This window comes from Vicugna pacos, chromosome 21, assembly GCF_048564905.1.
Source record: "Vicugna pacos chromosome 21, VicPac4, whole genome shotgun sequence".
In the NCBI taxonomy this organism is placed as follows: domain Eukaryota; kingdom Metazoa; phylum Chordata; class Mammalia; order Artiodactyla; family Camelidae; genus Vicugna; species Vicugna pacos.
Window position 1 is genome coordinate 29,695,285 of NC_133007.1, and position 18,208 is coordinate 29,713,492.

At 46.8% G+C, this 18,208-nt stretch overlaps 1 protein-coding gene across 3 annotated transcripts in view; it reads right to left on the bottom strand.

Annotated features, from left to right (window-relative positions):
* LOC140688132 (uncharacterized) overlaps window positions 1-14,269 on the bottom strand; it is a 64,008-nt gene extending 49,739 nt beyond the window's left edge. For 2 of the 3 annotated variants that reach the window (XM_072946718.1, XM_072946719.1), the window contains exon 1: window positions 13,963-14,269. The gene's annotated coding sequence lies outside the window, so the exon portion shown is untranslated. Of the gene's footprint in view, window positions 1-8,700; window positions 8,901-13,962 lie in introns of all 3 variants that reach the window. The other variant, XM_072946720.1, reaches the window with a different exon arrangement.
* Window positions 14,270-18,208: the final 3,939 nt, after the last annotated feature.

Genomic DNA, 18,208 nt, shown 5'->3' on the forward strand with positions numbered 1-18,208 from the left:
TTCATAGTGGCACATAACGTGAGATGGCTGTTATGAAAATCAATTGCAACTTATATTCAAAGGAGTATGCTAACATATACTAAATACAGCACAATGACTGGTACACAGTGAGTGCCCAATACAGTGTTAATTCCATTCTTTTCTAGTCCATAACCTCTTGAGAAACAGGGAGGTCCTCAGGAATTAATTATTGAAAGTGGCCCACATACTCTTAATATGGAAAATTAATGAGAAGGTTCACACCAGATCTTATCCTATCGAGGTTATTTCTACTCTGCGTGCACACGCGCGCACACACACACATAATATATAAAATTCCTTCTCATTCCATTTCCTTGTCATATAAACTTTCTGTAATTTTCCAACTGTGCTTGCTCAGTTTATTTTGGTTCAATCATTTATTGAGCACAAAGCTAAATGTTTTTACCAGCTTTATCTGAGGAAAGTAGACATCCCTGCCATTACCAACCATCTACCCCCACTTCCCAAGCCAATCACCTACCACAGAATGTCTCTGTCAAGTTTAATATCCCTCAGACCTGACTTCTTTCCTCTTCTGGTGCTCAACTCCAGATGCCTTACTCTGTCAAAAGATGCATATCATAAATGCAATGCTGCAAGGACGTATCAGTCAGGGAGAATTTTTCCTCGCCCGGCTGGTCCTGAACGTAATCATCAGAGAGGTTTTTGTAGTCAAACACTGTGGTTGTATGTGTGGATTTTTCCTCACTAAAGAACCCTACCTAGTCCTTCGTAAGATGCTATCACGCGTACCAGCTTGCTGTTTTTGTGTTAGTGAGTTACCCCGGTGAATTACCTACTACACAAAATTCACTTCTTTATGTTTAACTACTTAATGGTGTCTCTTATCTCATCTTAAGGCGATGTGAGGAGTTCGTTTGCTGTCTGTTTCTCTCTGATCCAGCTTCTGGGCAGTGGACTGTTGCTGAGGACCCTCACCAGGAGACGTGCAGTGGCAAAGCTGAGCTTTGTCTTTGGTGGTACAGTCAGTTAGCTGGTTAGTCAGTATTTGTCGAGGGCCCACTGTATACCCATCACTGTGCTGGGTTCCAGAATACAAGCTAGACCTTCTAGGTATTTATTTTCTAGACCAGACACAGAGCAGGAGCCTTACTGAGCAGGAGCTCTTAAGTGGCTGGCACTGAACCGACTGACCTGCGGCCTGCATTTCCCCTGCACATGTAAAGACACGGGGCCCGTGACGTGATGAGTGACCGCAGTCCCGGGAGGCCGCTCCAGGGCGCCTGCACCCTGCGACTCCCGCCCCCGGAGCTGTCTGCTCACCACAAGCCAGTGTGTTGCTTCCCAAAGCTGCTCATGCTAGTTCTTCCTATTGTTGTAATTACACAAGTGAATTAAGTTACTTAAAGTAATGAAATACGAGTGCAAAAGAGACAAGTTGTTTCTATACGATCTCAGCTGAATGTGTGGGAAAGGCATGTTAAAAGGGAGATACTAAAAAATATACTGGCAACTTAGGTGTAGGAGAGCCAACGGTAAAACATCATTAAATCTGGGGGGGAAATCTGATTGCCTCACAAAATGTCTTTGAGATCTCGCTCCACTTTAAAGAAACCAAGAGGAGATGACTGCGACAGCCTCGGAGGGGCGGCCTGCGCCAGGAACAGGGCGGCAGAGCGCTAACGCGAGGCCCTACACTCTAAGGGCGAGACCCCGGCCCCACAGCGAAAACTCGAGGAATGTTTTAAGTTGAAATAACGGCTTAAAGAATGATTCTATCATTGTGCATGATTCTTGCTTCATCTAACTTGTTCAGCTAAATCAACTATTAACCGAACAGGGTATAAGGGTCTACCGCTGTTAACACGGTACTATGTTAAGAGCTGCAGTTCCGGGCGCGAAGGCAGGCGGGGTGACTTCGCTCGGGGCAGGCGGGGGCCCCGGCCGGGCTCTGGCGGAGGTGGGGGCCGAGGGACAGAGCTCCGGGGAAGAGCTCGGTAGTGTCGTGTGAGTCCGTTGTCCAGACTTTTAAAATCAACCCAGAGGCAGGACAGTGTTGGCTTCACTCTATTCCGCCACCACTGTGCGTCCCCAGCACGCTGTCCGGCCTCAGTGTCTGCAGCCGGAGGGGAGGAGGTTGCAGCACACGCCTCAGACGGCCACGGAGGGAACGGCAGGGACGACCCTTAGACAGTCCTGCGTTAGTGAAGGCATATGCCAAACCACCGTAAGGCCTTCTGGGAGCTAGAGAGGAGGTGTGCTGCCGATGGTGCTGGGATGAAGGAAATGTCGTTCTACGGCTCCTAAAGTCTCCTGCCGTGAGCAGAAGCAGCAGAAGCTTCTAGAGAAGGGACGGAGCGGTGTCAGGCCCCGGCGCTGGAGGCCACGTCTGCTCTCGAGATGGGCAAGCCAAGGGGGGAAGCGGGCACCCAACAACCAGCTCTCAAACTCACACATCACAGCTCACCAGCCACTTCCCACGAGCTCACTTAGTTCTCCCAACAAGCCGCTAATTCTACAGATCCCTCATTTTACAGACGAGGGGACTGAGTCTCTAGAAGCTAAGCTTATCACTCAAGGTTGTGTAGATAAACAGAGACGATAAACTAGAACCTTGGTCACCTTATTCCAAATCCTGTCTTCCCAGCACCCCAGACTGCTTTTCTTGTGCGCTGTTTGGTTCACAAACCCTGGGCCGCTGTGTTCTGTATTTGTTGGTCTGTTAAAACTTTTCACAGGACAGGATGCTGCAACTAACAGCTAAAATGAGGGTTGGAGATTATCAGGGATTTCAACTATCCTGCCCATCGCTGACCTCCATCACCAGGGGGAATCAGAAGCAAGGTCTAGCAATTTTCTGAAACTTTCATTAATTTTAAATAAATTTATACAACGTCACCCCCCCAACCCTTTATCCAAATTAAAATGTCCTTGTCTTTTCAGTTTCTCATTACAGGCAAATCCCTTGTATGTCTTAGAGACTGTGTTGTTTTTCTCCAGATCCTTTGTATTTCCGCTTTGTTTTCTTTGAAATGAAAGGACCCAAAGCCGAATTCTGATTTTAAGGTGAAGTCATAACATCAATGGATATCATTAAAATGTTTTATTGTGATTACAGAAATAGTCAATGCCAAATTACGTGCAGTATATTATTTTCTGCATTATTCTTTATCCCATTCTGAAAGTTAATACAGCCCATTATATCTCATTCATTCTCCCGACTGCTGCTGCACGGTGAGCAGATGTCTCCATTGAGCCATCCACAAAGAATCCAAGATCTCCTTCCTGCGCACTTACAAGTAGAGTAATTCAGAGCCCATCAGTGAGCGTGAGCTGTTGCAATTGTTCCTTCCAGTGTACATTAGCTTGCACTTGTCTGCATAAAATTTCAAAGAATCATAGATATTAGAGATGGAAAAGGCCAGCTTGTTTATCAAGACTGCCCACTCCACCAGCGGGTAAAAGAAAAAAAAAAAACAAGCAAAGGAAATAATTCTATCAGTTCATGCTATTTTAATGATGCTTATTAATAATAATTACAATGACTGTTTCTCTTACGTGGTTTCTTTCATCCTAAAGTCAGTTAAGATGATGTTTTTGTTTTTGTTTTTGTTTTTTTGAAAAAGCAACGCTCCTTTTCCAGAAGGGAACTGGGGCTCAGACATCAATGTTAATACCCAAAGCCGATCGAACGAAGCCAAGAATTCAATTCAGGTCGGTTCAATAAACATCTCTGAGCACCAAACACTTGTAAGGCAGGGACCCTGTTGGGCATTTTGAGGGACACGTAGGTAAACTGAAACTAAAGCCTCCTGTTTATTACCTGTTAAGGGATTTGTGGCAGTGAGCACAGAGAGCCACTATGATCATTCCAAGAAAACTGCAAGATAACAGGGACACCATGGAGCTGGAGGGATTTCTCAGGCTCTGGGGATAAAGACTTTTTGGGGAAAGTGGCATGAGCCACTTTCCTGAGCCAGGCCTTGAGAAAGGATGAGCATGACGTCCACTGGCAGAGTTTGGGAAGAGGGGACTTGGGCAAAGAACCAAAACAAAACAAAGCGATAGGTCTTAGCTGGGTTTCTACCTCACAGCCTACAGACAAGGACAGATATCCTCAGTGCAGGTGGACAAGGTCCTTATGCAGGAGATGTCTGCTTGGCCTCTTTAAACAGGATCAGGATGTGGAAACTCACCTTAATTGACAACCGGAACACACAGACTACCAATCATGAATATACTTACGGAGACAACACAAAATGTTTTGAAATAGGACTGTCTCAAAAAAAAAATTCAGAAAGCCTGGTATTGTATGTAAGGGAAATTGGGAATTCCCAACTACAGAGTAAACTCTCCTATCAAAGTGTAGACAGACAAATGGCCCGCCTGCCGGCGCATTAGTACAAGTCAATGCCACACGATACAGCCAAGAACAGGTACTGGTGTACCATCTGGCCGCCTGAGGGATTTGTAAGACCCTTGTTGGATTCCTGGACCCCTGCAGATCCCCAGCCTAGGATGCACAGAACAGAGAAGGCCGCCTTCTGATTCCTTCAATAGAATTGTGCATAGGTGCAGACCAGAAAAACGCCGCTCTAGCCCTACGATTAACAAGAGTAGATATTTCTCCACTTTTAGTCAAAGAACCTAATCTTTGAAACTATCATTAGTCATCAATATATTACCACAGTACGTAGGTACTTTTGCCACCCTTTATAAAACCACTGGTGTGAAGAAAAAGGAAACGCTAGCAGGCGTCTAGGACTTCTGTACTCGCCCCCTGAACGACTACTGCAAACGCCACCTCGTGCATGAAGCCTTCTCAAGTTCCCTCTACCACCAAACGAATGTCTCGCTCTTGACGCCACAGCTCTTTGATCCACTGCTTGTGTGCTTTATAATTAGTTGTGTGAGCATCTATCTCCCTCCACCAGAATGAAAGCACCTTAAAGGTCGGGGCTGAGCCTTACTCATCTTGCGTTTCCACAATGCCATGTCTATTTTTCATTGCCTGACACAGGATAGACATTCAGCACAGGTTTGTTAAATCATTTCATGAGGCCTGAGAGACCTTATTCTGACATAATTTAATTATTAAAATTTTTTTCTCTTTGTACCCTTTCCAAAATTTGCCCTTGTCTGTCTAATCATGGCACTCAGACCCAGATGCAGGTAAGTGTGTGACTGCCACTGTGCTTCACTCAGTCAGCACGTGCCTCCAGGGGTGGACTGCAGAACCACTGCCCTCAGCAAGACCTGAATCTTGAGTCAGTCACACTCACATTCGTCCACTGCATGACTTTGTAAAGCTCTGGAGTCACACTGACCTAAGTTCAGATAAGCTCACACACAAGCTCTGACTGCCACTTACTAGCTATGTGACTTTGGGCGAGTTAAACTCTCTAGACCTCGGCTTCCTCAACTATGAGATGAAGACATTAATATCACCTATCTTGGTTTAAATATGACAGCACATGAAAGGGTTTAGCACATAGCACATTACCCAGCTGAGTGTTATTACTGTATCCTCATTCATAAAGTAGAAATAACACCTGACATTTATATAATATTGTACCTAAGCCCCAATAAAAATAAAGTAGAAATAATAATACAGTGTAACAATCCTACAGAATTGCTATAAGGAATAAATAATATAACAAGCGAAGACTGTACCCAGCACACTGTCTAGTCAATGTCCCCTTCCTTCCTATGTTCTAGAACATCTGTTACATTCTAGGTAATGTGCACCAGTTACTTTAAACATGTTGTGCAATCTAATTTAATTCATATATTAAGCTACTGAAATAATAATCATTATCTGTTTTACAGATGAGTAAATTGAGTTTCAGAGAGAATAAATAACCAGCCCGAGGTCACATCACTAGCTCATGATGGATTGTTCCAGGAACTAAATACAAGAAGGGTCAAGTACAGAACAGAAGGAGAAAATACAAGAAGATAAGTACAGGCAGACCCACCCTAAGAAGCTCGGGATTCCTTTTTACTCTCACCCTGGCCCGCAACTCCAGGATTACGCTTGCTTTTTACACTGCGTCTGGGGTCCGTGTCAATATAGTCTCACTTTCGCTATTCACCTGCTTTTGCTTTTAATAAATACATGAAATATTGTCATTCGTCTAAGAACTAACTCTAATACACTTCCCTCTCCCAATTTCTTTCCTGGTTATAAATTTGCTATTTGTTCCCACAGTCTTCTTATCTCAGTTATACTAACTTTCATCCATGAAACATTTTAATTTTTAATAACCTGGTCATCCTTAATTTCTTAGACTTCCATAATGGACTTAGATCTGTCAAATACATTTGTTGCTAGCTACATGGAAGGGAAGATGGCCCTTCATAGTTCCTACTAAAAGGCAATCCAGTTTTATATCAAGCAACAACTCCAGCCCACCCTACTCCCACCCACCTCCCTTTGCCACAGCATCCTGGACTAGAGGTGACCCTTGGGCAACTCCAACCGTCGGCTGGGTAGAGTCCCACAAGACAGGACGATGAAAAGATGAGCTGGGTTCATTGGATTCTCTCTTGGGAATCTGAATTAGGGAATTCTGAGAGAATGAAGCGATGAACAGCGAACACCATGAATGAAAGAATATAAGGACAGAAGCCATGAGGAAGAAGCCACAAAGGAAGGGAGGTGGAGATGGTAGAGTTCTGGACATGAGGGTCTTGGCAAGTCAAGGAAGCGACACTTAGGTGTAAGCAAAAGCTACGAGACAGAAACTCTTCAGCTCCTACCTAAATATCAAGACGGGAGGGGTGGGGGGGGTGTTATAGCTCAAGTGGCAGAGTGCATGCTTAGCACACACAAGGTCCTGGGTACAATTCCCAGTATCTCCTCTAAAAATAAATAAACCTAATTACCTCCTCCCCGCAAAGTAAAAAAAAAAATTTATAAATAAATAAATATCAAGACAAACTTCACCAACTCATTTATCATCAGTGATTCCTTGATATAAAAAATCAACTCTTAGGTAAGGGGAGCACAAAGGTCCAAGAACGGGAAGCAAGACAAACAAGCTTTAAGGGAGAAAAACAGGCCATAAGAAAGGGGAGGATTCAGGGGTATGAAAGCACTTTATTATGAACGTGTAATGTATTCTTCGCAAAGGGGGAGAAGAGTGAATACACTAATCCATGAAAGTTCCTTTTTTAATGTGGGATATAAGGTTGAAGAATTTAAGATTTTGATCTGTCATTCTTTTTGTATTTAGTTAATTTATTAATAAGCTGTATTTCAATATAAGCTGTCTATTCATTCAACAACATTTATTGATCACCTGCTCTATCTTACCCCGTGCTTGGCATTTTGTGGTGCAAAAACTAAAGACAGTCCCAATCCTTGTGGGGGGGGGGCGCTCACAGCCCAGAGTGGGAGGCAGATGATTCCAGCCCAGGAGCGGTGGCTCAGAGACAGGGTGGTTTGGGTCTAAGATGCTTTCCAGAAGAAATGCCCAGGATGTGTCTTGAAGGAGCAGCGGGAGTTGGCTTCGAAAAGACAAGGCAGAAGAATGTTCCAGGCAGAGGTGGCAGGCAGCCTGGGCACTAGCACAGGAGCTAAAACCCTGCATTCTTCAGACTGCGGTTGCCTTAAACAGCCCAGGATATCATGGATTTCTGAACAATAAATCACCGATCCAGGCATCCTTCGAGCAAGTATGCCTTGACCTGCATTCCAAAAGCTCATTGTCCATAGACTCTCAGAAAAATTTCCTCTTCAAACATATACTTAACTACAGAAGCCCCAAGGATGATAGTCTGTCCAGTGTATCTGGTATTAGATAAAGCTACCTCAAGATCCACAAGTTTCTCTTCTGAGTAAATGATGGCTTGGCTTCTGTCAACTGCCATTGCTGTTAATTTTGAGTTTGTGTATTTATTTTTCAAAAAAGAGAGAGATTATGGTTTTCATGGAAATCACTAAAGCTCTCCAAAGTTTTAGACTGAGGCATTTTGAATCTTTAAGTGAATAGCATAAAAATGCTTTTGATAATGATTTACATCACAAAAAATTAGATTGACAGCAATAATATACAGAATATGCTCTTCTTTTCCATTGTAGTTCAGCATTTATCAGTAACCAAACACCTCACATACTTCTACAGAGTATATCCTTACAGTCTAAAAAGCTTGCTGGAATACTATTTCACGACATAGTCCTGTTTTCCCATCTTTAAAGTCAATAATGCATTTCTCTTATGTGTCTACTTCTAAGGATTGTTATGAAATTAAGCAAGATAGCCAATATTAGAAACTGTAAGCAACCAAGAAGAAAGGACTAAGTCAAAAGCCATCACATGTGGTTTTCAAAATTCTCTTTCCCAGTTATAATTATATCTTACATGCTATTTTTTTTCCAGATGGAAATAAGACCAATTCAAAGAGAGTCAGTGGTTTTCCTAATCGTCAAAGCTGGTCCCCCTTGCTGCCAGCAAGATGATATTTCTAAAACAGGGCAGGAGGACTTACTCTGGGGTTCTAAAAATTGCGTTAAAAGCTACCATGTACAATTTTTAAATTATATCTTTTCAAAGGTTTAACCAATTTCAAATGAATAGTGCTTGGAATTACTCATAGAAAACATGATTAATAAAAACGTCATTCACTCTCGACTCTCTTTGTCCCACTCTTGGCCATATTTCAGAAGCAATTTATTACTCACATCCTAAAGGTATTACACACACACACACACACAATTTACTTATCATCATATCAGCAAGGCTTCAGCAACATCCTCCAGGAGTTCCATACCACAAAGATGGTCAGTCCTGTCCTCCCCAAAAGCACAGTGTTGAGCACACAGCATGTTTTCTCAGCACTATAATTGCTGAAACTGGTCCCTCGCATCCTCAAAACAATATGTAAGCATAATCCGAAAAGGAATAGCACAATTTCTGTGAAAAAGCAGTGAGAATGGTGAAACTCAGAGATGCACCCAGTGCCCGTCCATTTTAAATTCATACTTATTATACAGGAAGACATGCATTCAAAACAGCCTATTCTCTTGAAAATAAGTTCCCTTGCACATGCGCCTGCGCACTGACTGGCAAATTCCCTTTTTAAAATCCATGAGTTAAAATCCCACTTTTTTCTTTTGTGCTTTTCACTTCAAAATGTCAACATAGTTTTGGATGTATAGGAATGAATCTCATATACCCACAAAACTCACAACATTTCTCCTTTGAACTGGGCTTTGTGTAAGGTGACCTAAAGACCAGGCTCATGGAGGATCCTATGCACAGAATCAGAGAAATACTGAATAACGGAGCTGGGAGGAAACTTAGAGATGATTTAGTCCAATCCTTTCATTCTAAAAGAGGTTCACAGAGGTAGAATGGGGTGTCTTAGGTCACAGACGGGCAAAACCAAAACCAGAAGCTGAGGGGTGGGGAGAAGCTATATAGCTCAGGGGCAGAGTGAGTGCTTAGCATGGGTGAGATCCTGGGGCTTAGCATGGACAAGGTCCTGGGTTCAATCCCCAGTACCTCCGTTAAAAATAAATACGCCTAATTACCCATCCCCTCCAAAAAAACCCAGAAACTGGATCAATGTACTTCGTAAAAAAGACATGCAATTATTAAATTGGAAATGAAGCTCTCTCTCTTTTGATTAACATTCTATATCTTCATCTGTAGAACTAAGGCAAATTATGTGAATGCCATGTCAACACAGCACCTCTGACCTGCACAGCATGCTGCGCACCTCATCCCTCTGCTTGTCATCTCTTGAAAAGATGTCGCCTAATGGGGAGATTTAGTCAGCTGGCCATCTTGCCCCTTATTTTCTTGAGAGTCCTTGGGTGAGTCACATAAACTTACTCAAATACAACAGACAGCTAACAATATTACTTAACTCAACAAGATTATTTAATTATAAGAGAGGACTAAGCAGGTATCATTTGAAAGTGCATTAAAATGTCAAGACTTACAAGAAATGTAGAAAATTTCCATTTTACATCTTATATTTATGTCTCTTGGTGGGGGTAGGGGCACAAAATTCCCCTCAGTAAAGCTACATGCAAAGGCAGTGTTTGTAACCAAGGAGCCATGAGAACGCCCCGCACGTTGTGCTGGTTTTCCCTTCCGCAGGACCAGAGGCTCCGGCAGTTTTATTTACACAAGGACCCACACATCGCACCTTTTTAAATGTCATCACAGTCTTCACCTTTATTCCCCAAGTTAAAGATGACCTGGCTCATTGCTGTCTGGCTCCCAGTGCCGTTAAATCTTTCCTTGTTCTAGTCACTTCTGAACTCCCCACTCAGATTGCTCCTCTCTGGATTACACTTCCAGGGCGACTCAGATTGCCTCCCCCAGAGGCCGCTCCCCAGTGAGCAGCCCACGAGGGAGGGGGAAGCATCTCAGAAACAGATCAAAGACTTGCAAATGAAGTCATCCAGCTCACAGGAGAAGGCGATGGCCACAGGTGCCAAACGCAGACAACTATGGCGCGCTCCGGATGGGGCGACGGCGTGGGGGCCGGCTACTTCACCGCGTAGTGACCACGGTGGGCGCACAGAAGCGACTCTCACGTTGCTTGGCACACAGCTTTACCACACAACCTGTGCAGGTTCCCAGAGAACAGACAGCAAATCTAAGATCTCAGTGTGGGTGGGCGTATCTGCCTGCCTTTTAAACTACTACGTTCATCTTGAAAAAAAAAAAAGGTGAATTGACAATATTGAAGACAACACTGCTGAGTACCAGAGAAAGACACAGAGCAGAAAGTGGGCTACAAGCATCCACACAGATCGGCCTCCAAGGACACGACAGACACTTCAACCACACGTTCTCTCCGCACGAGACCACGAGGGGGGGTGGGGGCGGTTCTCCTACCTTTGACCTCATGAAACCAGCAAGGTTTTAACAACCCAATTAAAAGGGAACCTGCTGAAGAGATTTTTAAAATTTTTTCCCTTTATATATATGCGTCCTTGTTGAAAGGGGTGGATAAAGCCATTTCATTACACTATTATTGTCCTTGGAATTCCAAGGTAACGGGGATAATGGTGGGGTGTCCTGCTGAGTGCTTAGTACCCACTGGAGGGCCCATGGAATAAGCCCAGTGAGACCAGAGCCTCACGAAGCACGCGGCCCCCCCAAGGCCCACGAGGGCTTCACAGCGCACAGAGGCTACCGCTGACGTGACTCGCCCAGTCACCCAGATGACGAGGCTGGCCCACAGTGAGTGTGAGGTTATTACACAGTGCAAGTGCAAAGGGTTAGCAGGCATCATTTGTATCCATGCTGTATTGTGTTGAAGAGGGGGGCGGAGAGAGAGAGGGGATTCCCTGCTGTCTTTGGAAACACTGGACTCTGTGAGTCGGGGTGCTACCAGCGGAGTGAACTCAGCCGCAAAGGAAAAAGGACAGTTAGCTTATGTCTGGTTACCAACTTCAGATCAGTGATGAGGACAACTTTATGCCCCACATTACCGTATCCACGTGCTGTGCGATCACGTTATCAGTACTGTCAGCACCAACTTGCTTCTGCGGCTAATGGGGATTATACCGCCAAGACTGCAAGCTCCCTGAGAGCAAGGGTGCATCTGCCTTTTTCTTGCCCGCCCTCAGGGCTCAGGAAGGTGCCTGGTACATAGCAACTGCCCCTAAAATATTGCTTGAATAAACAAATGAATGCATGTGTGAATTCATGCAAATTCATGTCGTGACACACGTCTGCCATGCTTGTGCCGGGCCCAGCATGCCGCTCGAATCCAGCACAGTGAGCGGAACTCCGAAAGCGGCGTATCTCAGGCTGGCCCAGTGCTGAGGTGGGCAAGACAAGTGTGGAGGCCAGGCGAGGGTGGCTCACAGTAACAACTGACCCTCAGGGCACTCTGAACCCCAGGGTGTGGTCCAGATGCGGCCGCAGCATCACTGAGTCCCCTCAGATCATGCTGGCCTTTCCCCGGCTTTAGTGTACTCATGTAAAATCTGAGGGATAACCTTCCTCTTCCCCGGCAGTCCTGAAATTCTAACCTTTTAGGAAGATATCTGGACCCTGCAATCTTGCCAGAGACAACCCATGGTGAGACCTTCTGCTTACAAAGTAGAAAACAATTAAGTTTTAAAATACGAAGTTCAGTCCTGTTCCAGTGAAACATGATGGGGGAGGCGAGGGGAGGGCTTCTTGCCAGATCCAGGCCAGTTAACACCTTCCCTTCGTCTTCTCCCACACCGAGAAGTCCGGGTCTCCAAGGCCCCAGTGGGAAGAGCACAGAATGTTCTCACCCAGGGCTGGCGCGTTGCTTCAGCATCTGGCTGCCACAGGGCGTCGGTCTGATAAACGCTTGCAGTTAATGGAAGGAGGCACGGCCTCCTAGACTTTTACAGATTTTTTTGGACAAGCATCAGAGTCACAGAAAACCTAGAATTAGGTAAGAAAGCGAAATTCCCCCAGAGAATTCAGAGAGAGCTACAGCTGACGGCCTTCCAACAACTGCTGTCCAAGAACAGAAGACAGGAAGCCCCACAACGCAAGAAAACAAGCCGACATTTTTTTTCTTAAAAAAATTTAAGATAAATATGAGGCACTGATATTAGTCTCTCAAGATGTCACTTTAAAAAGCACAGGTTTTATCCACAAAACCACCGGTGAGTAAACAGCCTTCACATTCTTAGCCTCACACACACGGTTAAGATATTTACTCTCTGATAAACAGCAATTGTAAATAAATCTCATTTAATCTCTAAAAGCCACAATAAAAATCTTTAGCCTCCAAGGCAGAGTGTACAGATGTGCCTGCACACCCTGCCAGCACCAGCAAGCACAAGGTCCTGCATAAACTCCTCTGACGGGAGGCACATCGCTCCCAAGCATCCTACACTGACCTTTTCTAAAAAAATATGTACAAGGGAGGAGGGAAGGGGCAACCCCAACCCCTCCCACCCCATTCTCTGTACAAATCGGCCAATAAATCTAAGGAGGAGACACAAGAGAAAAGGACAGAAGCCAACAGGTGGAAAAGGGCTTTTTGTTTCCCTAGAAATGCTCAGACACTTGATCGGTGCTCCCGGTGCTCCCGGGTCTGTCCGTCTCAGGGCGTCTTAATGACGGTTTTATTATCATCATGATGATGATGATGGAGAACAATGATAGCACTTCTACTTCGCGATTCCTCCGCATTTCTAGCGGCAAGGTTTCTCACGCGTTTGAGACAAAAAATGAAATGCTGGGCTTCACCGGATCCCAGGGAGGCGGGCAGCAGCCCCGGGCCGCTCTCGGGGTTTTCCCGACGGGGAAGCGGAGGCGCGGGGCACCTCACGACGCCTTCGCAGCGTCGGCCACCGGAGAAATCCCCGCGACGGGAAAAGTTTCTGGGCTGCCTGGCGGCGGAGTTCTCTCGCCCGCCCTCCGCGCCTGCCATGCCGCTCCTCCTGGGAGAGCCGGGCTCGGCGGCGGGGACGGCGGCGCGGACGGGGGCAGCTCCCCCCAGGACGCGGCGCGCCAGGGCGGGGAGCGGGGCGTGCGCGCACACTCACTCACACTCACTCACACACACACTCACACGGGGCACCCTCGCACACACAAAGCTCCGTGCAGCCTCTGCGGACACCCGGCAGAGCCCGGCTCAGCCGGAGAAGCGCGGCTCGGCGCGCGGGGAGGCCTCCGTGGGCTCCGGGCTGGGGCGGCTGGAACGGGGCTCGGCCCTTCCTCCTCTCCCTCCTTCAGGCTTCGCTCCCCCTCTCGCCGTCCCCCCCTCGCCCCTCCACCCCCACACCCCCTCCCACCCCTCTCCTTCCACCCCTTCTCCCCCACCAACCCAGAGGCACACACACATCGTGTTACTGGGGTTCCCTAGAAAGAGGGGCCGGCCCGGCCGGACTCCAGGGGCCAAGGCAGCAGCTCCGACCGCAGGACCCCAGCGCCCGCGCGGGGCAGCGCAGGAGCGAGACCCCCACTCGCAGGCGCGCGGACAAGCCTGCCACAGACGAGGAACCGTTCGGGCTCTTACCTTTTTTATGAGGAGAAATGCTGGAGAATCATTTCAGAAACTGAGGGGGGAAAGTGAATGAAGACAAAAAAGACCCTTTTCCTGCAATCCCTGGCCTCCTGGTATCAAGACACTAGGACAACATCAAAGCAACTTAGGGGGAACACTTTAGGGGCCTATTGTCTGCTCTGGCCTGATCTGTTTTTCTTCTGACTCCCCCTCTTGCTGCGGTGACACTTGGTACGGCCCAGGCATTCATGCCAAGTAGCTTTCACACATGGAAGCTTGTCTCAAGCAATTGCTGACAAGCCACAAACAAGACATTCTCCCTCCCTTCTCCGCGCCCCCCCTCCGCCCCCCTCCACCTTTCCCTCCTCCCCCCACCCCTGGTCTCCCCTCCTCCTTTCTTCTGAATGCAAACTAAAACTCTCCAGTGACTGGCAGGCTCGCAGGCTGGGCCTAGCTGTGCACGCAGGCACACACACACTCACACACACTCTCTCTCTCTCACTCACACGCAAGCAGCTCAGCTAGTGGCTGCTGCACTGGTGGAGTTAAGAGACAGGAAAAAGCCTAGGCTGAGTTGGGGGCAGGGAGAGAAAGAGGGAGGGAGGGCGAGCGGGAAAGCCACCGCCTGTGTCCTGGTAAAAATGGCAGAAGAGAGGTGAGCCCTTTGCAAAAACAGCAGTGGCCACACACGTGTGCACACGGACACACACTGGGAGGCAGTGTGAGCTGCAGGAAGAGTGAAATAAATCACTCCACAAAGGAAAAAGCCGTGGCCCATCAGCTTCAGACGAGGGTAGTGGGGAGATCAGAGGGTGGTGGACCAGGCCTGGGGTGGCTGTGGAAGGTTTAGGTGGTTTTCTTCTTCACAGAAGGAAAAAAAATTTTTGTTCTCTAAGGATCTAGTCTCTCTTCCCTGCCGAACTGAGCCTAGACCTGAGCTACTAGTTAAAATAAAACCGGCAAGTGTGTAAATGTGCAAGTAAACTTAATTGTGGGTTCAACTTGTACCCACGATATTTTTAAGTGGATTTTTTTTTCAGCAGAAACCCTAGAGAGCAGTAGTAACAAGTAGTGTAAACTCCAAGAGCGTGAAGTGTGATGCTAAAGTTACTGATGGCCAGGCTGCTGGAATTTATGGAGGGTGGGCACTGCGAGCCGGAGGGGGGAAGGGCCAGTCTCCGTGAGCTGTTTTCTAGGAATGAGGGGGGATGAGGTAGGATAATGAATATGGCCAGAAGCAAGCAGGAATTTGATTGGTGTGGAGGGAGGAGGAAGGTGGGGGTGTAAAGGAGGGAAGAGAAAGAGAGGAGAGAAAAAAAAAAAAAAAACACTGCATTAAAAAGGAAGAAGAAAAATGGAAGCCCAGAGATTGAAACATGCGGAGTGAATGAGATGGCAAAGCAAGGCATAAAATGTGAGCAAAAAGGAGCACAAAGGATGTGCAGATTTGCAGATGGCATGAAATCAGGAGGGCCAACTGAGATGGGAAGGCCGACAGGATGGTTACGGACATCCGTCTTTGGGGCGGGATGTGGAGTCACAGACCTGGCAAGGTCCCCTCTGCTGCCGAGCGGCTACCTCTGTACCAGCAGGGTCTGAAGGGGAGCACAGCTCCTCACTGGCACTACCAGGTCTGTGCTTTTGCAGGCAGGTTGCTTGTACTCTACTCCTCAGAATCTTCCTCTACAAGGTGCAAATTATGAGAAACACACATCACTCACTCCTTCATAGGGTTGCAATAAGGAGTAAATTATGACTTTTTCCATATAATACTAACTAAAGGGCTTGTCACTGCCTCAAACTCACGTCAAAGACAGATTTTTTTGTTCCCTTAGTTTGTTCCTGCATCAGGGCTGATCCCTAGAACTGTCTGTTCCGACTACCACTCATGATGATAAGAGTGATGATAAGGATCATAATTGCTTCTGATTGCATATGTACTTGATTCTCAGCATTTTTCCCCAAGCATTCATCCCATGGAGTCATTTCTGTTAAGACCATCTCCATTTGCAGATGATAAACAATGAAGCACAGAGAGGTTAAAGAACTTGCTGAGGTCACACAGCAAGGTAGAGATGGAGCTGAAAGCAGACTCAGATCTGTGATTCTACAGCTCCAGCATTCACCCGCCACTTTATATCCTCTGACCTGACCTGAGTAGCCCAGGTCCTCCACGGCACCCCGAATCCGCTTAGCCAGATAGGCACACTGTTTCTTTCTATACCCCCAGAGCTAGGTTTGGATCCTCTCACTTTGAGCCAGGGACCTTCTGACCTCTCCTTAACAGGCTACTGACTCACCATCCACTTCTAAGTGGTGGTGACTCACTCTATACAATGCAGCCTCCTAGGCAAGAATTGCATAAAGGGTCAACCTGACCTTTAATGACCACGTGATTTACAGCTTGCCAGGCAATGGAGAAAGGCAGCTAAGACCAGGAAGGCTTCCTTCCTTAAAAAAAATTTAAAAAGCAAACTGAAAACACCCACCAGGTGTTGATGATAATGATGATGACAACAATACCTAACGCTGATTAAACTGGTATGTATATTAAACCACCCCATAAGGTATAAACTATTATTGCTCCCACTTTCCAGATGAAGAAGCTGAGGCACAGAGCTTCGGTAACATGCTAAGCTCAGTCGATCAGGAAGCGCAGGCTGAGGGGTGGTCCCAGGCAGCCGGCCTCCCCAGAGGCCACGCCCTCCACCGCTAGGCTGTGCTGCGGAGGGAATGAAGAGTAGTTCTGATTAGTAGAGCGAAAATCTCGGTGCTCAGCGAGAGAAGGAGGAGGCGGCAACAGTGACCGTCATATTTTCATGTGATCTCCACAAGCAGCTAAGGAAGAAGAATGCACGGACCAGGGCCCGCCAACAGCCCCAATTCCAGTTCCTCTGCAGTCCCACTTGGCAGAGGACAGAGATCCCCAGCCTCTGGGTCAGAACATGTTGGTAGGGACAAGCAGGTCAGATTATCTTGCCTCCAGCAGCGATGGCCTCTACTTGCCGACTCCAAAGGGAGGAAAGAGAGCCCATGTGGATAAGCGAGCGAGGTCAGTGCACGAGTGTTTCTAAGTTTGCGCTGCAAGACCTCCGGGTGCTAAGCATGAAGCGTAGAGGAAAATGCCCTAGATTCTCAGGCAAGAGGCATGGACTGTAGTGCCAGTCTGCCACTCACCAGTGTGTGAACCCGTCCTGTGTCTGAGCTTTGTTTGCGCGATTATAAAGTGAGCTAATCACCTTGGCTCTAGAACCCTCTCCAGCACTGAAACGCCCTCATCCCAACAATTGTCCACCTGATGAGAAAAAAGATTAGCAGCCAAGGTAGCTGGAGCCATGTGTGTGTGGGTGACGTATGCATGTGTGTGCTGGAGAGGGTAGTGGCATAGAGGACAGAGCAAGAAAGCCCCTTGCTGGGCTGGTCTATCCATCGGACTGCATGTCACTTCCAAATACCTTCTTCATAATAGCCATTGTCACTTTATTTTGTTTCACTGCTAGAATTTCCACCAATTTTACACATTTACATGTGATACTAATAATCTTTTTAAAAAGCAAGCCTCTAGAGGGGATAAGGAAAACCAGCCTCTTGGACTTCTGTGAGAATTCTTTCATTAGGCTGTTTTCCTCCAAAGACCTACTTCCTATCAAACATCCGTTTAGATAAGCAAGTGGAGTGCAAAGACCAGGGGAGGCAGGTGGGTAGGTTTAGAATTTAGAAGCCGCTTTGGTGTAAGACAGCCCTGATCTGGGGTGGGGGTGGGGGGGCAGGGGTTGCTCAGAGCCAGAGAAGATGAAGGGGACCTAAGAGATGGCACAAACTAGGAGAATGAGAGGAAATGCTAGAGGCAAGTAGTCTGTTTCAAAATTATATCTGGGGCAAACCTAGAATTAAAGGCAGGAGCAGGCCTTTGCTTCATCTTCTTCCACATTCCCTTGCCTCCTCTCCTGCATCTGGTGCATATTCCTGACAGGCTCCTATGGGGGCGGGATAGGACCTGCGGGGTCATGATGGGTTCCTATGGGGTCATTATGTGCCTAAAGTTCCATCTAAAACATGGCTTTTGTGAAGGAAAAATGCTCCGCTTTCCAAACACCCAACTTACAAATTCACCCTAAAAACCCAGCCCGTTCACAATTTGATATCTGTCTACCCGTGTATATTTAACTGCGGGGGGAAGTGTGGGAGTCAGGAAAAAAGAAGCTTTTCTCTTCTCCACATTTCTCCAAGGTGAATTGTCTGACATAGAGAAGACAGT